This window comes from Scyliorhinus canicula, chromosome 18 (assembly GCF_902713615.1).
Source record: "Scyliorhinus canicula chromosome 18, sScyCan1.1, whole genome shotgun sequence".
NCBI classification, from domain to species: Eukaryota; Metazoa; Chordata; class Chondrichthyes; order Carcharhiniformes; family Scyliorhinidae; genus Scyliorhinus; species Scyliorhinus canicula.
Window position 1 is genome coordinate 27,674,117 of NC_052163.1, and position 24,629 is coordinate 27,698,745.

The 24,629-nt window shown below is 48.0% G+C and overlaps 1 protein-coding gene across 7 annotated transcripts in view; it reads left to right on the forward strand.

The window, feature by feature from the left end:
• sdk2b (sidekick cell adhesion molecule 2b) overlaps nucleotides 1-24,629 on the forward strand; it is a 1,143,109-nt gene that overhangs the window by 417,697 nt on the left and 700,783 nt on the right. Inside the window, exon 1 of one of the 7 annotated variants that reach the window (XM_038777826.1) lies at nucleotides 4,836-4,918. The exons of the other annotated variants lie outside the window; for them this stretch is intronic. The gene's annotated coding sequence lies outside the window, so the exon portion shown is untranslated. Of the gene's footprint in view, nucleotides 1-4,835; nucleotides 4,919-24,629 lie in introns of those variants that run through there. 7 annotated transcript variants of the gene reach the window in all.

Genomic DNA, 24,629 nt, shown 5'->3' on the forward strand with positions numbered 1-24,629 from the left:
TATTCTTTAGAATATAAGAAACAGTCAGTTACTTTTTAAACGTTTCATTAATTTCCTTATAAACTGGCTCTTTTTGTGAGCAAATCCATTTGGGTTGTCATCATCTGTATGAAACCTACACTTCAGAACTAGTGTTCTAAACACCTCACTGATACAGATATTAAAGCAACAGAGTAACTAGGGAGGATTTTTATAATTTGAAAATTTAGCAGAATAGGTCAATACATTGTCTTAAAATCCAGAATCAGCTGCAATTTATTCACATTTATGTTTGAAAATAATCATATGTGTCAGAGGTTTGTCATGATATATCAGTATTCTGTGGCAGTCTTTGCAACACTCATAAGAACATAAGAACTAGGAGCAGGAGTAGGCCATCTGGCCCTTCGAGCCTGCTCCGCCATTCAATTAGATCATGGCTGATCTTTTGTGGACTCAGCTCCACTTTCCGGCCCGAACACCATAACCCTTAATCCCTTTATTCTTCAAAAAACTATCTATCTTGACCTTAAAAACATGTAATGAAGGAGCCTCAACTGCTTCACTGGGCAAGGAATTCCATAGATTCACAACCCTTTGGGTGAAGAAGTTCCTCCTAAACTCAGTCCTAAATCTACTTCCCCTTATTTTGAGGCTATGCCCCCTAGTTCTGCTGTCACCCGCCAGTGGAAACAACCTGCCCGCATCTATCCTATCTATTCCCTTCATAATTTTAAATGTTTCTATAAGATCCCCCCTCATCCTTCTAAATTCCAACGAGTAATTCCAACTAATCATGGATTAGTCTTTGGTCTCATTGGCACTGTGGACAGTTTTCTGCATGTCTTGGCTCCCAAAATTAGATCGTGGTGGTCTGTGCACTTGAACCTTTCCCTTGACCTTTCTCTCATTATACAAACTGGTCACTGAGCCGCTGAGGACCAACTGCACTTTTTCCAATTCAATGAAGTGAATGAAAGTTGCCATAGTCTCTGAGGATCATCGGCTGTCCCCGGCTGTGGAGAGGAGGAGAGCAATCTTCCGTGCGTCCAAGGCAGCTTCCAGATCCATGGCCTCGAGGTACAGCTGGAAGCGCTGTTTAAAAATCTTCCAATTGGAGCCCAGGTTTCCGGTAATGCGGAGGGGCGGCAGCAGGCGAACGCTGCCCATACTGCAGGATGGCTGAAGACTGGTGGAAGGCTGATCACTGGAAGGTAGGTCTCAGAAGTACTAACATCCCTCAACTACTGGTACCATGAAGTGTTGGGCACTGTGGACTTGTGAAGCAGACATATGCCACCAACACTGAAGAAGGTTCAACACTATTTTATTAACTCTTATAAAATACAAGACATACTATAACTGTGGGTTTACACGATGCTAGTTTAACTAGAAACCTGTGCCTGTCCAAACCAGTTGAATCTCTCAGCACGTGGTGTGAGTTTGTACTATACTTGATGAGCTCCTGTGCTTCTGAGAGGCAGCATCCAGAATAAGCAGGAGAAGTGACGCCCTCTGCCTTTATAGTGCGTGTGTTCTAACTGGTGATTGGCTGCGGTGTTTGTGCATGTTGATTGGTCCTAGTGTATGTTCATCAGTGTGTGTCTGCACCATGATATACTGGTGTATATTATGACAGTTGCCATAGTCTCTGAGGATCATAGGCTGCTCTCTCCATTTGGGAGAGAGCTGACTGGTGGTGATTTAACCCGCGGGTCATCACACCTAAGGCCAGGGGCAAGGCTGAGAAGGCGGGGCCTTCATGGATAACCTCAGGCGGCACGGAGATTGAACCCACAAAGCCTCGCTCTGCATCACAACGCAGCCATCCAGCCAACGCAATACAACCCCCACAACATCAGGCTGAACTTCATTGTGGATTGAAATCCAGTTAAGGGACTGCAGTTATTTTGGGTCTATTTAATTTACAGTTCTAGTCATATTTTGCAGAGTTATTTATCATAATTCAATTCACAAAAACTTGTGTGATTTTCTTTTTAATTTTGGAAGCTATTCAGACAGGCAAGTCAAAAACACAAAGTCAGTACGCCTTACACTTACCATAATTAGTTCACTCCCCAAAATTAACCAAATAAATAAATACACATGTACATATCCTACACGGGTGGCATGGTGGCACAGTGGTTAGCACTGTTGCTTCACAGCGTCAAGGTCCGATGTTTGATTCCCGACTTGGGTCACTGTCTGCACGTTCTCCCCGTGTCTGCGTGGGTTTCCTCCGGGTGCTCCGGTTTCCTCCCACAAGTACCGAAAGACGTGCTGCGAGGTAATTTGGACATTCTGAATTCTCCTTCCGTGTACCCGAACAGATGTCGGGATGTGAGGGCGAGGGGGATTTTCACAGTAACTTCACTGCAGTGTTAATGTCAGCCTGCTTGTGACAATAAACATTATTATGATTATACATTTTTTTATGGCTGGCTACATTTTTAATTTTGAGTGTTCCTGTGGCAGACATTGTAATGCTGATGGATAAGTTATTGTCTCATTGGTACTTTGAACGATTTGCTGCATGCCCTGGCTCCCAAAATTAGAACCCTATTGTCCGCTCATTTGCATTTATTACCCATCTGGGAATATGCTAGCCTGTTCCATTCTTACCATCTATTCATAGCCAGAGAATCACCAGAAATGCTTCTCTTACCTCTCCTGTCCAACTACCTCTGTTGTCCCCGCCAAGGTCTGTCCTTGGTCCCCTCCTATTTCTAATCTACTGTTCCTCAGTGACATCATGCAAAATCATGTACATGTTCACAGATGGCACCCATCTTTACCTCACCGCACTCCTGTTGAGCTCTCCACTGTTTCTAAATTATTAGACAGTTGTCTGGCATTCCGTACTCAATGAGCAAACATTTTCTCCGATTAAATATTGGGAAGACTGAAGGTGTTGGCCAGGATTTTCCACTCTCGTTCGCGTCAGGCGGATTTGGCAGTGAGAGCAGAAAATAGCGGGAGAAGGCGGCACTCATGTTTCACAACGATGTAAACGCTGGACGTAATAGATTTCCCCCCCCCCCCCCCCCCACCCCCTCACCCCTCCAACCACCACCAGTGGCATTTACCACCATTCAATGTCAGAAACCTCATTGTAATAAATTAGCAGATTATTATTGGGCCCATACAGCGGAATCATACCTCCAGCTCAAATACTGCGTCCAAAGCGGTGGAAGGCAGAACAGTGCAATGTACGACTGGTTTTAAAAGGCATGCACCTGCCAAACAGTTACCCTGATGGGAGATGAGTGCAGCACCCGTGGAGTGACTCTGAGTCTTCAGGGAGGAGGGAATGGGTGCAAGGGTGGCAGGCGGTGAATCGGAAAGGTGAGTGGGGGGGTGGTGGGGTGTGAGAGTGAGCAGGCTGGGGGGCTGGGGTGAGTGGGGGTTGGGGCCGGGGGTGAAAATTGGGTGCAATATGTTTCCTGGGTCTGGCAGCCATGACTTCCCAACAAACTCTGAAATGTGCCAGCTGCGAGCAGGGGTGGCCTTCAAATATGGCGCCTGGATCATCAAAATGATGGCAGGGCCCGTGAATCAGAGACCACCAGCCAGTGATGCGGTGTGGAAACCATGCCTGGCCTTTTCTTTGACTAAGTGCCGCACGTTATGGCCCATCGTCGGGCTCAACGTCACTTTTCCCACCCGACATCAGACTTTGCCATTATCGTAGATTTGCCATTTTTGCTCATTGTCTTCGATCCCCACCACAATCTCTGCTCCCCACTAACTCTATCCCTCCTCCTGGCTGAGTTTTCTGAGGCTGAGCCAACTGTTCAAAACTTCAATGCTATATTTGACTCGATGAGCTTCAAAAACGTCTGCACCACCACGAAGCCCACCTACTTCCACCCCTCAGCATCACCCATTTCTGCCCTTTCCTGAGGTCACCTGTTGCTGCAAACCTCATCCATGTCTTTGGTACCTCCAGTCTTGACTCTGCTGCTGTGTCCTGACACGCATCAAATACTGTTCACACATCGCCCTCGTTTGCTACACTAGTTTCCAATAAGGTGATACCTCAATTTTAAAATTCACATCTGTTTTCAAATCTTTCCATGGCTTATCTTGTCCATATCTCTACCGCCCTACAATTCTCTGAGACATCAGTGCTCCTCTGACTCTTAACCATAAGCAAATGTAATTGTTCTGCCATTGGTGGCCATGCCATTGCTATCTGGGCCCTGAGCTCTGGAATTTCCGTCCGAAACATTTCTATCTCTCTTTCCTCCTTTAAGACGCTCCTTGAAATCTTCCCCCTCAATCAAGTTTTTGGTCATCTGCTCAATCTCTTTAATATTTCTCGGATTACTATTTTAGAATCTGGACTAAGCGATCAAATCATTCATTTTGTTCAACATTTATATTTTACCAGCATAACTGGAAGTGGTCGGAGTATGATCTCTTTCATAACAGATATTATGTTCTCAAGGAATGACAGGCGGGATTCTCTGACTCCGGGCCAGGAAAGAAAAGTTTCATTTAAAAAGGACATTTCTGATCAACTACTTCAGCAAAACACTTCATAGAGTAACGGAGGGTGCGGTGTTCTACCTGTATCTCCTGAATCCGACATTCAACTCTGATATCCAGCCCTCAAAACCCAGACAGCTTAACATTTGCATTTACATTTCTCACTAGTAGGGTTGTCTTGTTTGAATTTTATTGGTCGACAGGCTTGGAAAGAGTTTGTTTTCCCACTATTGCTTCAGCGGTTTGCTGAATCCAGTATCAGAGCAGCAAGATCTGTCAGCTTAACTGATTATGCAAATTTTTGAGACCAGTGACTTAATCTTTCCTTGTGGCCACAGACACTCCATTATCTGCCCCTAAGCAGCCTAAAAATAACCTGGACATAGTCGACCCGGAATATAAACCAGGAGTCGAAAAGGAAACGACTGTACTTCAGAAGGTCAGGCAGGTGAGAAGACTGTCTTGTTAGGGAGGTGCGTGGCCGTGCACATAAAGAGCAGTTTTATAAGATGATGCGTATAGATTTTATTGGGAAATTACACTTTTATTTTCAAGAGAACGGGAATCTTAGCAACAGGATGTAACTTTAATGTTCTGTCTGATCAAACCATGTTTAAAATGAGCTATATTGTCAGTTCTATCCTGTGGAGGTACCACAATGTGCAAAATTAATCATCTAATCATCTTTCCTTTAAGGTTGAGTGAATGTCTTCCAAGAAAGTTCAAAAAGGATGCATTAAAATCTGAGCCCCCATTTTGTTCACAGTGGTATGACTAGGTGTGAGGACTCCCACCACATACACCTCTTTCTTCCCACCCTCAGTTGATCATAACAAGATGTTTTGAAATTTAGAAGGATGAATGTGCCAAATCAGTATGTACTTAACTATTTGTGTACTGTTTGCAAAATAACTCAGTCCATCAGGCTTTCATGGGTTTAAATAAGTAAGGGGTTCATTTTAATTGTGCTAAAAACCCTGTCCAGGTAAAGATACTAAAATATTTTAACAAGATAAACACTTGTCTCAACCCTCGCAACACTCACACAAACAAGCAGGCTAAAATATAAGTTACAATGTAGAGGAAGTTAACATTTTTTTGTTATGCTCTTGACATAGCAAAAGCTGCTTCCTTGATGTGCACTCTGACAAAGGAAGGTTCAGACGTGGAGATAGCTTTAACACATTTATTTAACTGTTAACAATTCTCCTACTTGGATTCGACTCTCCTGTTAATCCTGCTATAGCTACTCAGACTGACGAACCAGTCTGCTACAATCCAGGTGGTGGGTGTGATGTGTTTCAAATCAACCAACCCTGTGTACTCACTAAGTGTCTCCACTGGAAATAGGAAGATCATGTGTGCTGTGTCCTTGGGTTGGTGTAATGCCCCCCTGTGGTAATGCCACCTCTGTGTGTATCGTGAATGCCCATTGGTCGTGTCCTATCGTACTGGCCTATTGGTTGAATGTCTGTGTGTCATGTCTCTGGTGCTCCCTCTAGTGTCTATCTAGTCTACGTGTATTTACATTAACCTCTTGTGTATTTACAGTGATGCATATCACCACAAACCTTTGGCCAAATTAAGATTGGATGGTATAAAGAATGCACTAATTATCTATCGTGGGCAGCATGGTAGTACAGTGGTTAGCACAGTTGGCTTTGTTCTTTGCTATATTTGTCGGGCGGGATTCCCTGATCCTGAGGCTAAGTTGCGTTTTACGACAGCATCAACAGGCCTCCAGGATCAGCAATCCTGCGCCCGACATGAAGCCAGCACGGCACTGGAGCGACTCGCGCAGCTCCAGCTGCCGATACCGGCGTCAAATGGGCGCCACGGGTCAGTGCACATACGCTGCGACCAGTGCGGACTCGCGAATGCATGCTACTTTCCTTCTCCGCACCTGCCCCCACGCAACAAGGCACAGAGCTACAGGGGCCCAGTGCGGAGTAAAATAGGCCCCTACCAGGAGAAGCCGGCCCGCCGATCGGTAGGCCCCGATCGTGGGCCAGGCCACGGTGGAGGGCCCCTCCAGTCTAGGCCTCTCCCCCGCCCCCCCCCCCCCCCTCCCACAAGGCTGCCCCCTCCGCAGGATGGACACCGAGGTCCCATCAGGTAGGACCACACGTGAACGCTGCTGGCGGGACTTGGCCTATCTCGGCGGCCACTTGGCTCATCCCACGCTGAGAATCGCCGGGGGAGCCGCTCGACTGGCGCCGTGCTGGCCATGCCGGCGCCAATGGTGGAGGATCGGTGGACCGGCATCGCGTGAATCGCCCCCCCCCCCCCCCCCCCCCCAGCTGATTCTCCGACCCGGCCCGGGGTCAGAGAATCCCGCCTGTCATTCCTGGAGAACATAATATCTGTTATGTAAGAGATTCTGAAAAATAATATTTCACCTTAGCTATCATTCATTCGTTATTGCCATAGTCTTAGTGGGGCCATTGTTATCATCTCGGTTATTTGGCTTTCTTCAAGCCTCTTTCAGTCTCAATGCTATCCACACGTCCAATTTTTCTTCTTCCTCTTTTGTTATTCCCCTCAATTTCTCCTTCAGTCGTTGCTATGAGAAGGCTGATGGTCTGTGTTTAACTTAGCAACCTTTTTGATTTCTGAACTTGTACTGTTGATCTAATTCACTCATTCTTGAATGTAATTATCATAGAGCCAAGAGACTTGAATTTGTCCACTGCCTCTAATTTAATGCTTCAAATCTTGACTTTTCTCTTGCCATTTGAAGCCAATAATGTTGATCTCACTGTAACTATCTTATCCATCTTTTTTTTAGGACGGGGGGGGGGTAAGTGGTCAGCTCTGCTTACTATGTTCCTATTCAACATTTTTTAAAAAGCAAAATACTTCATTCATAAAATTTATATAAATACATTTAATGACCATTCAAAGTTGACATTGCACAAGGTGAAAACCAAATTTGTTCCCTCCAATACTGTATGTTGCTCATTTACAGTATTTACAGTTAATATTTACAAGATGATTACAGATCAAACGCACAGCACAAGAGTTTTACCAAGTTTCCAACCCCTTAGTGTACTATCGCTGAAAGTCCTTCGACTGTGGCTTTTCCCCATTTTGTGACAGCTGCCCCAAGCTTTAGTGCATCTCTCAGAATATAGGGCACGATTCTCCGCACTCCACGCCGGGTGGGAGAATCGCGGGAGGGCCAGGCGAATCACGCCACGCTGCCCTGGCACCTCCCGCGATTCTCCCACCCCCCCAAAAATGGCATGTCGCGATTTTCGACAGGCTGCTCGGAGATTCGCCGCTCGCCGTTTCCCACGGCGACCGGCAATTCTCCGGGCCGGATGGGCCGAGCGGCCTGACGAACCCGACCGGTTCACGCCAGCGCCAACCACAGCTGGTCGCTGCCAGCGTGAACAGCGCACGACAGGTAAATGTGGGGCCTGTGGGGGGCGGAGGGAGGATCGAGCACCACGGGCGTGCTCAGCAGATGTCTGGTCCGCGATCGGTGCCCACCGATCTTCGGGTCGGCGTCTGGAAACGACGCACTCTTTTCCCTCCGCCACCCCGCAAGATCAACCCGCCATGTCTTATGGGGCAGCGGAGGGGGAAGACGGCAACCGCGCATGCGTGAGTTGGAGCTGGCCAACCTGCGGCTGACGTCACTTTTGCGCCGCCGGCCGCGTCATTCCCGGCGCGCCGCTTTGATGCAAGCGTCAAGGCCCCGGGGGGGGGGAGGGGGGAATAGGGGGCAAGGAGCGGCCTCCGACGCCGGAGTGAAGCACTCCGGGTTTCACTCCGGCATCGGCACTCAGTCTCCCGTTGGGAGAATCGCGCCCATGGTCCTGCTGGATCTTGAAATATGACAGTCTGCGACACTTGGTGTGGACAATTCTTTGCACTGGGAGACGAGCATGTGTCAGGAAGATCCAAGAACAACCTTTATTGAAACTTACAGGTTACTGCGAGGCGTGGATAGAGTGGACGTGGAGAGGATGTTTCCACTTGTCGGATAAACGAGAACCAGAAGACACAATCTCAGACTAAAGGGACAATCCTTTAAAACAGAGACGAGGAGGAATTTCTTCAACCACAGGGTGTTGAATCTGTGGAACTCTTTGCCGCCGAAAGCTGGGGAAGCCAAATTGATGAGTGTCTTTAAGACAGAGATAGCTGGGTTCTTGATTAATAAGGGGATTAGGGGTTATGGGGAGATGGCAGGAGAATGGGGATGAGAAAAATATCAGCCATGATTGAATGGCGGAGCAGTATCGATGGGCTGAGTGGCCTAATTCTGCTCCTATGTCTTATGGTCTTCACCAAGTTGATCATCCTCCAGTAGCAGATGATTTAACGTGGAGTGTATCCCTGGGGACAGCTGTCAGGCAGAGTTCAGCATCATGGAGTTGCTCAGGATGAACCTCAATACAAACCACATCATACGTTTTTGGACCTGTCTCTCTATTTAGTCAGAAACTACAACGTGTTGATTTTCAAAACACCTTCCAGTCAAACCAATGTCCTGATGGAAAGCTACAAAACAAATATTCTAAAGTAGCAATGTTAAAGCCCCAATAAAGGCCTTCTTTTCGGAGGAATGGTGCCTTTTTATCACCTCACTACATTCTTTTCACAAAGACAATCTTGTAGGATTGCTTTTGTGAAAAGGATAATTAGGCTGCTAGTGTTCATGACAATTTAATAATTTGTATGGTCTGCTCAGTATATTAATTCAAAATCTTTCAGATTCTACCTTCAAGGAGCATGTATGAAAAATAAAGATTGCACCTTATTCTAAATCTAATTAACCGACATCAGGTGACAAAGTTTGATGTAGACCAGCGAAGCCAACATTTTTTTTAACAAAACAATTTTATTGAGGTATTTTAGGCATATAGAAAAAGTAACTTTGTACAGTACAAAAAAAAATAAGTCAAGACACAAATTAAACAGAGTGCAAACCACGGCTCTGTTCACGCACGGACGTGCCTCAATATCCCCCTACCCTACTCTACTCTACCCTAGCCCTCTCTCTTCCTGGACTCCCGGATCCTCCAAAACCCCAAAGATTGCCACCTCAGGGCTCATTACCACCCCAGTTTTCAATACTCGGGACATGACATCTGCGAATCCCTGCCAATACCCCCTGAGTTTAGGGCATGACTAGAACATGTGTACATGGTTAGCCGGCCCTCCGGCGCATCTCGTACACTTGTCCTCCAGCCCGAAGAATTTGCTCATCCGGGCCACCGTCATGTGGGCCCGGTGCATGACCTTAAACTGGATCAGGCTGAGCCTGGCGCATGTTGCAGTCGTGTTTATTCTGTTCAAGGTTTCTGCCCAAATACCGTCTTCCATCTCCCCACCCCCCGAGCTCCTCTTCCCACTTAAGCTTCAGGTCCTTGGTCTGCATATCCTCAGCTCCCATTAGTTCCTTGTAGATGTCCGAGCTTCTACCCTCTCCCACCTCTCCCCTAGAAACTGCCCTGTCCTGCCTCCCCTTCAGCGGGAGACGTGGGAAGGACTGCACCAGTCTGCGTACAAAATCCCGCACCTGTAAGTATCTAAAGTCGTTCCCCTCGCCAGCCCAAACTTCTCCTCTAGCGTCCTCATGCTCGGGAAGCTCCCTTCTAGAAACAGATCCCCCATCCTCACAATCCCTGCCCTCCTCCACAGTTAATACCCTGTCCGTGTTCCCCGGGGTAAATCGGTGGTTCCTGCAGATTGGGGTCCACACCGATGCTCTTACCTCCCCTACATGCCTCCTCCACTGGCCCCAGATCCGAAGAGCCGCCACCACTATCGGGCTGGTGGAGTACCGTGCCAGCGGAAGCGGCAGAGGCGCCGTGACCATGGCTGCCAAGCTAGTGCTTCCACTCCCCCCCCCCCCCCCCCCCCCCATCCGACCAGCCCTTTCCAGACCCGAGAAGCTCTCAGTGCAATTGCCAGCGGCTCTATGGCCAGCGCAAACAGCAGTGGGGAGAGAGGGCAGCCCTGTCTTATCCCACGGTGCAGTCTAAAGTAGTCCAATGTCATCCTGTTCGTCCTTACACTCGCCTCCGGGGACTGATACAATAGCCTAACCCAGTCGATGAACCCCGCCCCAAACCCGAACTGTCCTAGTACCTCCCACAGGTAATCCCACTCGACCCGGTCAAAAGCCTTTTCAGCATCCATGGCTACCACTATCTCTACCTCCCTACTCTCCAGGGGCATCATAATCACATTGAGAAGCCTTCTTAGGATGGCCACCAGCTGCCTCCCCTTTACAAACCCGGTTTGGTCCTCCACAATTACATCCGGTACACAGTCCTCAATTCTGGTCGCCAAAATCTTGGCCAGTAACTTGACGTCTACGTTGATCAAGGAAATCGGCCTGTATGACCCACAGGCCTCCGGGTCCTTATCCTGTTTCAGAATGAGCGAGATGGTGCCTTGTGACATCGCCGGGGTAAACTCCCTCTGTCTCTTGCCTGGTTAAAGACCCTGACCAGCACCGGCCCCACTATCCCGGCAAATATTTTGTAAAACTCCACCGGATACCCATCCGGCCCCGGGGCTTTACCCGACTGCATGGCCTTCAGGCCCCCCAATACCTCTTTGATCCTGACCAGGGCCCCCAGTCCGTCCATCAACCCCTCCCCACTCTTGGGAAGGTCAGTCCGTCCAGGAATCGCCTCATCCCCCCTGGTTCCCCGGGTGGTTCCAAAGTGTACAGTTTCGTATAAAAGTCCCTAAAGACCTTGTTCAGCTCTGCCGGCTCACCCACAAGATTACCTTCCCCATCCACTACCCCCCCTATTTCCCTAGCCACTTCCCTCTTCCTTAGTTGTTGCGCAAGCATTCTACTGGCCTTCTCCCCATGCTCATAAATCGCGCCTTTTACCTTTCTAACCTGTTCTACAGCCTTGCCTGTAGTCAGCACCAAAACTCGGCCAGCAGCCTCTGTCGTTTCCTGAGTAACTCTGGCCTCGGGGATTCCACGTAACTCCTGTCCATCTGTAGAATTTCCTTAATCAGTTGGCCCGTCTCTGCCCTATCCGTCCTGTCCCTGTACGCACGGATTGAAATCAGCTCCCCTCTCACCACTGCCTTCAGTGCCTCCCAGAGCACCGCTGCCGAGACTTCTCCAGTATCGTTCACCTGCAGGTAATTCTGCATGCATTTCTTCAGCCTCCTCGTCCGCAAGTAGTCCAACTTCCAGCCTCCATGGTGGGCGCTGAAAGCTGTCCTTACAAAACTGCAGGTCTACCCAGTGCAGGGCATGGTCCGATATGGCAATTGCCGAATATTCTGTCCCCACCATTCCAGCCAGCAGGTCCCTACTCACAACAAAGTAGTCAATTCGGGAATACACCTTGTGGACGTGGCAGTAGTTCGAGAACTCCCTCGCCGTCGGCCGGCTAAGTCTCCATGGATCTGCTCCCCCCGTTTGCTCCATGAACCCGCCGTTCCTTTGCCATCGCTGGCAACCTGCCCGTTCTTGAACATGACCGGTCCAGGCTTGGGTTCAGGACTGTATTAAAGTCCCCGTCAATGATTAGCTTAGGCGAGTCCAAGTCGGGGATCTTCCCTTGCATCCTCCTAATAAAATTCACATTGTCCCAATTAGGGGCATACACACTGACCAGGACTACTCTCACCCCTTCGAGCTTACCCCTCACCATAACGAACCTGCCACCCCCATCCACGACTGTGCCCTCCGCCTCAAATTGTACCCTTTTATCAATCAGGATCACAACCGTCTCTCGTCTTAGAATCAAGCCCCGAATGAAAGACCTGACTGACCCAGCCCTTCCTTAACCTAACCTTGTCTGCCACTTTCAGGTGTGTCTCCTGCAACAAGACTATGTCCGCCTTCAGAACCCGCAGATGCGCAAACACACGCGCCCTCTTCACCGGCCCATTTAACCCATGAACATTCCAGGTCATCAGCCTGGTTGAGGGGCACTTCGTTCCCCCCCCCCCACCTTTGCCGATCAGCCATCCCCTTTCCTTGGCCAGCCCCCCAGCCATGTGTCGTGCTTCATCTGGCCCACCTCCTGACTGGCTCCACTCATGATCTCCTCACTGTTGCCATGCCCAGTTTCCATCTGAAGCCAACATTTTTGAAATGTGTGTGTGGCTTTGTTAACACTACAAAGTAGATCACATCAATGCAACAGAACAATGCCAGCATTGTACTGTTAATTTTATGATTCAGTTCTGGCGAATTGGAATTCATTCTGAACACCAAACTGGTCAATAATCTAGCTATATGGGAACACCTCACTCAGTGACCAAAATATGATGGATTTCAATATTAGGCTGAAGAGAGAACGGAAGAGTCACGAACCATGGTTTTAAATATAGGTACGGCTGACTTTGGGAGGGATGAGGCAGAACTATTAGCTGATAAACTACTGTGAACAGTGGGAGGGATCAAAAAAGGATTTGGTAGGATACAAGATCTTTATTTACCTTCAAATGAGAGCAATAAATAGGATGGAAGGCAACAAAGCCAAAGGCCCAGGTGAAATAGTCATCAAACAAAGTAAAACTTTAGAAGACTTTTGAATAGACAGACTGACTCCTATCTTTAATTAAGTTATGACATGGGCGAAATCCTAGAAGACTTAAGTAAACCAATCGGCGCATAGAACATAGAACATAGAACATAGAACAGTACAGCACAGAACAGGCCCTTCGGCCCTCGATGTTGTGCCGAGCAATGATCACCCTACTTAAACCCACGTAACCCGTATACCCGTAACCCAACAATGCCCCCATTAACCTTACACTATGGGCAATTTAGCATGGCCAATCCACCTAACCCGCACATCTTTGGACTGTGGGAGGAAACCGGAGCACCCGGAGGAAACCCACGCACACACGGGGAGGACGTGCAGACTCCACACAGACAGTGACCCAGCCGGGAATCGAACCTGGGACCCTGGAGCTGTGAAGCATTGATGCTAACCACCATGCTACCGTGAGGCCCATCAGTGAGGCCGTGAGGCGCACTTCTCCAAAACCTGTAAATGTGGTCTCCAGTGGGAAACGAGGTGTGGTTCCCTGCTGGGTAGTTTGGCGTGATCCAGATCAACATCCGCCCGCACTTAGAAATGTTTTTGGTGGTTGGGGTAAACTGTGTTCTGAATGGGGTGTGCTGGAGATGAAGATACCGGAAACTCAGACTCCTCAGAAACTGGGGTGTGGTTTTTAAAAAGCGTCCCCATCTCAAGACTAAAGCTCCGCCTACCTTCTCGCTGGCAAAGACCCCCCTCCTCCATCACAGACATTAGCCCCCCCTCCCAGTCGGCAGTACCAACGTCCCACCCCCCCCCCCCCCCCCCCCCCCACCCCCACCCCCCAGGTGAGCGCCACGGTCACCAAGTGCCCCCAGCCATTCAGGCTCTGCTCCTTCAGGCCATGAATCTGGTACCACCAGATTGGCGATTGGCACTGCCAGAGTGCCTGACCACCTGGGGGCTACAACAGCCTCCGGGCCTACCGTCATGGTCATCATGCCTGGTCTCCGTTCGTGGAGACCAGTAGGGATTTCCGCCGGCTTCACGGTGCCCCGGAGGTGGGAGAATTGCAGGAACTGGGAGAATCCAACTTAAAACAGATCCCATGGGCGCGATCTTCCCAAAAAGAAACAAAGTTCCTCAGCAAGCGCGTTTTGCTGCACATAACCCCGTATTTCTATGGCCCACAAAAATAAACCCAACCTTCCCCCAGCCTGAACTCAACCTGGAACCCCCCCCCCCCCCCCCCCCCCGCCCCCGCAGTGGGCAATCCCGGCCCAATCGTGCACGTGCCAGCTTGGTACCTTGGCAGTGCCAGGATGGCTCCCAGGTGGCACTGCCAGGCTTCCAGGCTGGCATTTCCAGGGTGTCAGATTGGCATTGCTAGGCTGCCCAATGTGGTACTAGCAGTGCCAGTGCACCACCCTGCCCAAATAGCATGCAACTGGGGGCCTCAGATCCCTATGGAGACCGCCACGAGTGCCGTTCCCTCTCGTTCCCATTTGTGGGGACCAGTACCAAATGTCGCTCGGCAAGGTCCCCGAAGCGGATGGATTAAATCCCAAAGCCTCAGGTACCTCTGGAATCTGTATATTAGAGTAAGGCTTACTGCCTCGCTCGAATTTCAGATTTGCCAAAAACTGATCCCGCCCATTGTGGGCGCTGCGAGCCGGGTAGAGCGTCTCCCAGCTTTCACCGGCCACGCTGCGCCTCAGCGTGCTGCTTTTCTGGCGCAGCGTGGCCGGACGATCGCGCCCCATATAAATGAGGATGTAAACAAGTTAATCTGGTTCATGTCCAGTGAGGGTGTGAACCTGATCACATCAGCTGCAACGGATTGGGTGCATTGGAAACTGTTTGGCGGCTTGCGCAAATCCCATTTTGTGCGTCTCCCGCCAAGGTGGGACTTGCGCCGGGTGCAACACGATCGGGGAATCTCCTCCAATATTTATTGGTTTCCCTAAAATGCCTAGAGGAAATTAATGTGAAAGGCATCACACTATCATCTGATGCGTCATATTTGTAAGATCTTTCTCCGTGTAGTAGCCAGGAGCAAGATATGGTCAAAAATTTCAGCTGCTCAATGCACCTTTGTGGAAGGTAGAGGAGTGAGAAATGCTATATGATATGCTTGCTTTCAGAAAGAGCCAAAGGGATGAAAAAAGATGTGTTTTATTGATAATAGTAAGGCGCATACTAATAATAGTAATAGCAGGTGAAGCATAAATGTCTGATGAGCATGTTTGAGTCTCTTGACCTTGATAGCAAAGATCTGAGTGATACGAAACCCTTATTGGGAACAAACTAAAACAGGAAAAGTTGAAAAAAATCAAACCGATTTTGTGACGTTTAAAAGAGGGGTCAGTTGGGTGTGTTTTCTCCCCAGATTTACCCAATTTGTCTGGTAAAAATATCCTTAAATTGACAAACTTCCTAGATTAATTGTTGAATATTACAACCGTCATCATATAAGATCCACTGATGACACCATTCATGGGGCTGGTTTAGCTCACTTGGCTAAATCGCTGGCTTTTAAAGCAGACCAAGCAGGCCAGCAGCACGGTTCGATTCCCGTACCAGTCTCCCCGGGCAGGCGCCGGAATGTGGCGACTAGGGGCTTTTCACAGTAACTTCATTGAAGCCTACTCGTGACAATAAGCGATTTTCATTTCATGTTGCAAACTCTGAAGAGAAATGGAAAAGGTTTTGGAAAGAGTTTGAGTGAAAGTACGAAGAAAGAGCTGAGAAAAAATGAAAAGAAAATGAAATGTCTACTAATGTTCAAAAAGAAAATCATAGCAGAATGCAAGGTACAGTGAGGAATGAAAAGATCAAACAGGTAGACAGATTCCATTACCGGGAACATACATTCATATCGGATGGAAAGTGCGACCAAGAAATAAGATGAAGGCTTGGAATGGCCAAAGATGCATTTTATAAAATGAGAAATATTAGGATCAATGCAAAATTAGCCATAAAAACAAAACCGAGAATCCTGGACTGTTGCATTAATTTTGGCAAGAACTGGAGATTCATGAAGCTATTCAGAAAATAATTGAGGCTGTAAAGTATTTTTTGAGATGAATAACGAACGTATGTTTGACGAGCCACACTAATATTGAAGAGGTGCTGGGAAAATCTGACATCAAAAGGGGAGGATGAATAGCCAGTGGTCGTGGTCCACATCGGTACCAATGGCATAGGTTAAAAAGGGACGAGGTTAGCACTGGGACTGCGGTGCTGAGGGCCCGGGTTCAAATCCCAGCCCTGGGTCACTGTCCGTGTGGAGTTTGCACATTCTCCCCATGTCTGCGTGGGTTTCACCCCCACAACCCAAAAGATGTGCAAGTTAGGTGGATTGGCCATGCTAAATTGCCCCTTAATTGGAAAAAAAAACAATTGGGTACTCTAAATTTATTTTTTTTAAATGGGCAAGGTCCTAAAAGCCGAATATGAGAAACTGGGAAGTAAGATGAAAAGTAGGACCTTAAAGGTAGTGATCTCTGGATCACTGCTGGAGCCACGTGTTCGTCAGAGTAGAAATAGCAGGATATATCGGGTGAATACGTGACTGGAAAGGTGGTGCAAGGGAAAGGGTTTCAAATTCTTGGGATATAGATACCGGTTCTCGGGCGACGGGATCAGTACAAACTGGGCGGGTTACGCCTGAGCAGGAACTGGACTGCTGTCCTCAGGTAAATGTCTGCTACTGTGGTTGCAGAGGGTTTAAACTAGAATGGCAGGGGGCTGGGAACCTAAGTAGGGTAACAAGGGAAAGAGAAACAAAGACAGTACTAAAAGAAAGAACAGTAAAATGCAAAAACAAGGGCAAGATAATCAAGGGCGAGATGCAACTAGGGTCACAGTACAAAGAAAAATTAGGATGGTTCAAAATGACAAAAAGACAAGCCTAAAGGCTTTGTATCTTAAAGCACAAAGCATTCGGAATAAGGTCGACAAAAAGACGGCTTAAATTGAGGTAAATGAATATGATCTCATAGCCATTATGGAGACATGGTTACAAGGAGGTAAAAACTGGGAACTTAACACTCAAGGGTATTTAGTATCCTTTTGGAAGGGCAGGAGGGAAGGAAAAGGTAGTGAAGCAGCACTATTAATAATAGATGAAAAGAGGACAAACGTGGAGATTGTGAAAGATGATGTAGACATGGATGTGTGGAGGTAAAAAAAACAGCAAGAGAACAAAGATATCAGTAGGCAGAGTGTATAGCCACATTGTAGGAATGGGTATAAATCAACAAATAATAGGAGCATATAAAAAGAATAGAGCAATAATAATGGGTGATTGTTTAATGTTGATTTGGTTGATCAAGTTGGTAAGTGTAACTACGACAACAAATTTATAGCATGCATTAGGGATAGTTTCCTAGAGCACATTAGGGATAGTTTCCTAGAACAATATGTCATGGAGCCAACCAGAGAACAAGAATGGGTAATGAGGCAGGTTCAATAAATTACTTCAGAGTAAAAGATCTCCTCAGAAGTAGTGATCACAACATGGCAGAATTTAATATTCAGTTTGAGAGTGAGAAATCTGGATTGGAAGCAAATTAACTTTAATAAAGGAAATTACAGTGCAATAAGAATAGAGTTATCTAAAGTGGACTGGGCAGAGAAATTAGCAGGAAAGACAGTAAACAAACAGTGGCAGATATTTAAGGACGTAATTCATGACTCTCAGGAAAAATATACGGGGGAGGAATTGAATACCATCACAATCAATAGAGAAGCAGTGTTAGACAAACTAATGAGGGTAAAAGCAGATACGTCCCTTGGTCCTGATGGCTTACATCCTCGGATCCTAAAAGAAGTAACTACAGAGATAGTGGATGCATTGATTGTAATTTTCCAAAAATCAGAGGATTGGAAAACTGCCAATGTGGCATCTCTGTTCGAAAAGAGCGGGAGGCAAAAGGCGGGTACTATAGGTGGATTAGCCTAACATCTATTGTTGGAAAAATGTTAGAATCAATTATTAATTATTAAGAAAGTAATAGCAGCACATTTGGAAAACTAGAACCTTAATGAAGCAGAGTTAGCATGGCTTTATGAAAGGGAAATCGTGTCTGACTAATTTATTAGAGTTTTTCGAGGACGTCCCAATCAGAGTGGATAAAGGGAACCAGTATTTGGACTTACAGAAGACATTCGACAAGGTACTTCACAAAAGGTTAAGTTAAACGCTAGGATCTGACTGTTGGAGGTTGTAAATTGTTGTGGATAGAGAATTGGCGATTGGGCAGGAAACAGCGAATGGAGATAAGGGGCGGGATTCTTCCACCCCCGCCATGTCGGCGCCAATCCCGCCCCCGCCATGTCCCGAATTCTCTGCCACCCGAGATTCGGCGGGGGCGGGAATCGCGCCGCGCTGGTCGGCGGCCACCCGCGCCGATTCTCCGGCCCGCGATGGGCCGACGTCCCACCGCTGAAAAGCCTCTCCCTCCAGCGTGGATTAAACCACCTACCTTACCGGCGGGATTTTCGGCGCGGGCGGGCGCCGGGGTCCTGGGGGGGTGGTGCGGGGTAATCTGACCCCGGGGGGTGCCCCCACGGTGGCCTGGCCCGCAATTGGGGCCCACCGATCGGCGGGCGGACCTGTGCCATGGGGGCACTCTTTTTCTTCCGCCTTCGCCATGGTCTTCACCATGGCAGAGGCGGAAGAGACCCCCTCCCCTGCGCATGCCGCCGGTATGACGTCAGCAGCCGCTGATGCTCCGGCGCATGCACGGACTTACGCCGGCCGGCGAAGTCCTTTCGGCCCCAGCTGGCGTGGCGCCAAAGGCCGTTTGAGGCTTGTGAGGGCTTGGCCCCTAAAGGTGCGGAGAATTCCGCACCTTTGGGGCGGCCTGACACCGGAGTGGTTCACGCCACTCCAATGCCGGGACCCCCCGCCCCGCCGGGTAGGGGAGAGTCCCGGCCAAGGGGCTCTTTTTCAGGTTGGTGACCTGTAACCAGTGAGGTTCCACAGGGTTCAGTAATGGGATCGCAACTGTTTGCAATATATATCAATACCTCGGAGGAAGGAAGTGAAAATGAAAATCACTTATTGTCACGAGTAGGTTTCAATGAAGTTACTGTGAAAAACCCCTAGTCGCCACATTCCGGCGCCTGTCCGGGGAGGCTGGTACGGGAATCGAACCGTGCTGCTGGCCTGCTCAGTCTGCTTTTTTTTAAAAAGCCAGTGATTTAACCAGCCCCTGAATGAACAGGGGTGAATGAACAAGTGAATGAACAGTAGCCAAATTTGCAGATGACACAAAAATAGGTGGAAAGGCAAATTGAGAGAGGGATACAAACAGTTTGCACAGAGACATTGATAGGTTAAGAAAGAGGGCAAAATGTCGGCAAATGGAGTATAATGTAGGAAAATGTGAAGTTGTTCATTTTAGAAGAGAGAACAAAAGAGCAGAGTATCATTTAAATGTAGAAAAACTGCAGAAAGCTGCAACACATAAGGACTTGAGGGTACTTGTACATGAAACACAGAAAGCTAGCACACACCGGTACAGCAGGTAATCAGGGAGGTTAATGGAATGTTGGCCTTATTTCAAGGGGGTTGGAGGATAAGAGTTGGGAAGTCTTGCTGCACTGAACAAAATACTGGTGAGACCACATCTGGAGCACTGTGAGCAGACTTGGTCCCCCAAAATGGAGTGATTGTCTTCTGAGCAAAGGTTAAATGGGTTGGGACTCCACTCATTGGAAGAATGAGAGGTGATCCAATTTGAAAGATATAGGGCGGTATTCTGCGCTAAGGCCAAAAATCGCGGAGGCCGTCGTGAACTCGGCCGTGGTTCACGACGGCCTCGGGGCCCGCTCCCCGCACCTAATTCACCCCCACCCGGGGGGCTAGGAGCGGGCCCCCGTCGTTCCGAGCCGCGACCTCGGCCGCCAGAAATAACGCGCGAACGGCACTTTTCATGATGTCATCTGTGCATTCGCGGGTTGCCGGTTCCAACCCGCGCATGCACGGATGACATCACCGTGCAGATGGCACGAATCCACGCATGCGCGGTGCCGTCTTTCTCCACCGCCGCCCGGCAAGACATGGCGGCTTGATCTTGCCGGGCGGCGAAGGGAAAAGAATGCGTCCGTTTTGGATGCTGGGCCGACGATTGGTGGGCACCGATCGCGGGCCTGTCCCCTCCGGAGCACAGTCGCTGTGCTCCCGTCCAAATCGGGCCCCTAGATGCCCCAAACGGGCATCCGGCGCCCATTTCACGAATGCAGCGACTAGGTGTGGTTGCTGCCGTGGTGAAACGGGCGTGAAGGGCCGGCCGCTCGGCCCATCGGACTCGGAGAATCACCGTTCGCCGTGCAAAACGGCGAGCGCCGATTTTTCCAAGTGGGGGGGGGGATCGCTGGGGCGCTAGGGCGGGCGTAAAAAATGTCAGGAGGCCCTCTCGCGATTCTCCCAGGCCGCGGGGGGACGATTCTTAAGGGGCTTGACAGGGCCGATGCTGAGAAGTTGTTTCCCCACATGAGAGACTCTTGGACCAGAGGGCATAGTCTCAGAATAATGGGGTGCCAATTTAAGACTGAGATGAGGAGGAATTTCTTCTCTCAGAGAGTTGGGAGTCTTTGGAACTCCTTGCCACAGAGAGCTATGGGGCAGAGTCCTGGAGCAGGATTCTCCATTGGCGGGATCCTCCTTTACGCCGGTAGCACACTCACGTCCACGGATTTCCCGATGGCATGGGGGTGCCCCTAATGGGCAGGCGGGACTGAGTATCCCATTGCCGGCGGGGGTGCGTCGCAACAGAAAACAGGTGCAGCAGGATGGACAATCCCACCCCTTTTGTGTATTTAAGGCTCAGATAGAAATATTCTTTATCAGTAGGGGAATCAAGGGTTAAGAAGGGCAGGAAAGTGGATTTGAGGAATGTCGATCAGCCATGATCCTATTTAATGGCGGAGCAGATTGAAGGGGCCTAATGGCCTACTCCTGTTCCTATTCCTTATGGTCCTATATTGACTGAGATCAGGAAGAGCCAGTTTAATTTCTTAGACAAGTAATAAGAAATCATTGTTTTGAAAGTCGAATGTTGATGGGAAAAACCGATGGTAAAAGAGATGAATGTTGACAGAGCAACCTTTCGAAGCTGGATGAATATGCTACCAATGAAGATAATCAGTGCCTCCAGGGCAAGATTCACATGGAAGGTCACAGTCACAAATATCCTGGCACCTGAAGACAGAGAGGAAGAGTGAAAAGTCTCTGTGTGTCATTAAGCAACCTTGGCTAACAAAGCAAGTAAGAGGTTAAACAGATCATTTCTTTTCGTTTCATACTGAGGCAAACGGCAGTAGAGATCCCGCGAATTGGAAGGGAGATGAAGACCAACGAAGGATACTAAGAGCAGCAGGGTGGCAAGGACACAAAATGTACTCTGGGTGGGGGTATGTCCATCACCAAGAGTGGCATGGTAGCACCACTACTGACTCAGTTGATTGAGTTCTAAAGGATAATAATCTTTATTATTGTCACAAATAGGTTTACATTAACACTGCAATGAAGTTACTGTTAAAATCCCCTAGTCGCCAGACTCCGGCGCCTGTTGGGTACACTGAGGGAGAATTCAGAATGTCCAATTCACCCACCAATTCACATAGCTGGGAGAATAGGTCCCGCAGGTGGAGGGTGCCGACGGAACCACCAAGTGGCAGAAAACCTTACTTGACTTCATTCTCATTAATCTACCTGTCTCAAATTTCTCCATGACAATATTGGAAGGAATGAGCACCGCAGTCCATGTGGAACAAAATCCCGTCTTCACATTGAAGATACCCTCCATCAGGTTTGTGTGGCATTACCGTTAGGTGAAATGAGATATATTTTGAACCGATCCAGCAGGCCAAACCTGGGCATTCGTGATGCGCTGTGGTCCATCAGCAGCAGCAGAATTCTATTCAACCATAATCTGTCACCTCAAGATCAGGTACATCCCCCAGTCTACAATTAAAATAAAGCTGGGGAAGCAACCCTGGCCCAACGAAGAATGCAGGAGGGCAATCCAGGAGCAGACTAACTAAAAATGGCGTGTCAACTTGGTGAAACTACAACACATTGCATGCTAAATAGGGGAAGCAATTTACGAAAAAAATGAGCTAAGCAGTCCCACCACCAACGCATCAAATCCTACCTCATCCAGTCATGAATAGTGGACTTATTAAACAACTGAGAGAAGGAGGAGTCTCCCCAAATATGCTCATTCTCAATGATGGGAGGAGAGCCCAGCACATCTGTGCAAAAAATAAGGATGATGCATTTGCAAAAGTCTTTAACCAGAAATGCAGAGTGGATTTTGGCCTCGCCCTGATGTCCCCATCATTGCAGATGACAGTCTTCAACCAATTTGATTCACTCCATATGATATCAAGAAATGGCTGAAGACATTGACCACTACAAAGGTATGGATCTTGACAACATTCTGACGACAATATTGAAGACTTATGCTCCAAAACTGCTGCACCCCTAGCCAAGCTGTCCCTACCTAGCATCTACATAGCAATGTGGAAAATTGCTCAGATAAGTAATGTTCTAAAATGCAGGACAGATCCAACCTATTACCACCCATCAGTCGACTCCTGATCATCAGCAAAAGAATGGAAGAAATCAGCTGTGCTATCACGCAGCACTTACACAACAATACCATGTTCACTGCGCTCAGCTTGGGTCTGCCAGTCACTCAGTTCACAACCTCATTACAACCTTGGTCAAAGCATGCACAAAATATCTGAACTCAGCAGCTGAGGTGAGATTGACTGGGCTTGGCTTCAAGGCAGCATTTGACCGAGTGTGGCGTCAAGAAGCCCTAGCAAAGGAAATCAGGGGGGGAAATTTCCACTGCCTAACAGAAAGTAAGATGGTTGTGCTTGTTGGCGGTCAGTCATCTCAGTCCTGTAGGTATTCTTCAGGGCTGTGAGCCAGGCACAACTATCTTCACCTGCCTCATCAATGACTTTCTGCTCATTGGAGAGTGTAGGACCAGAGGGCATAGTCGCAGAATAAGGAGGTGCTCATTTTATATGGATCTGAGGAAAAACTTCTTCTCTCACAGAGTGATGAATCTTTGACATTTTTTACCCCAGGAAGCTGTGGAGTTTGAGTCCTTGAACATTTTGAAGGCTGTGTCGGATAGGTTTTTAATTAGTAGGGGAAATAGGGGTTACGGAGATAAGACAGGAAAGCGACTTAGTGAGTGTTAGATCAGCCATGATCTTATTAAATGGTGGAGCAGGCTGAAAAGGTCGAATGGCCTATTCCTGTTACTATTTCTTATGGACTTTCCTTCTGATATAAGGTCAGAAGTGGGGATGTTTGCTAATGATTTCACAATGTTCTGCACCATCCGCAATACCTCGGGTACCAGAGCAGTCCATGTCGGACTGACTCTGAGCATTTGGACAAAGATGAACTAATCAGAAAGAACCATCATGAATTTATTAAAAGTAACTCATGCCTAATAAACCTAATTGATTTTTTTGTGGAAGTACTAATATGATAGATAAGGCAGTGCCTATCAATGTTAATTATACAGACTTTCAGAGCACATCCAACAAGATTCCACATGAGAGATTTAACAAAAATGAGAACCCATGGAATTGGAGGCAACCAATAGGCTTGTTATGCAGTTGGTTAGGAGAAATAGACAACAGAGAGTAGATATGCACTGAAACTTGTAGGACAAAATACATGCTGTACCCAGGGATGTGTACTGGGGCCTCAGCTTTTCACTACATTTATGTGACTTAGATAAAGGAATGGAGAGTAATATCCAAGCTCACTCACAATACTAAGTCAGGTGCCACAGCAAGTAATTTGGAAGGGAGCAGAAAGTTGCAATAGGACTTTGATAGATTGAGTGGGGAAAAGTGTAGCATGTGGAGTTAATATGGGAAAGTGTGAGATAATTTTGGACACCAAGATAAGAACTTTGGATGATTTAAGAGATTTAAGGATCCAAGGATAGGAATTACTAAAAGCAAGTGGTCGGGTATGCCAAATAATTCAAAAGACTAATGGAAAATGGCCTTTATCTTGAGAGGGCTGAAATGCATAGAAATGGAAGATGTGTTCGAGCTCTAGGAAGCTTCAGTCGACCCTGTCTGAAGTATTGTATTAAGTGCTAAACACTCCGCCTCAGGAAGGATATTGACCTTGGCCAGAATGATGCAGGAACAAAAAGTTTTGAATGAAAACAGGTTGTATAGACTAAACTTGTATCTAGAACATAGAACATACAGTGCAGAAGGAGGCCTTTCAGCCCATCGAGTCTGCACTGACCCACTGAAGCCCTTACTTCCACCCCATCCCCGTAACCCACCCCCCACCCCCCAACCTTTTCTTGGTCACTAAGGGCAATTTATCTTGGCCAATCTACCTAACCCGCACGTCTTTGGGTTGTGGGAGGAAACCGGAGCACCCAGAGGAAACCCACGCAGACACTGGGAGAACGTGCAAACTCCGCACAGACAGTGACCCAGCAGGGAATCGAACCTGGGACCCTGGCGCTGTGAAGCCACAGTGCTATCCACCGTGTTGAGGTGTATGATCTCTCCAGTAGGGAAGTCCGGGACAACAATTTGTAACTTTAAAATTAGAGCTAAATGATTCAAGCTTCTTCGCTCAAAGGACAGTGGAAAATT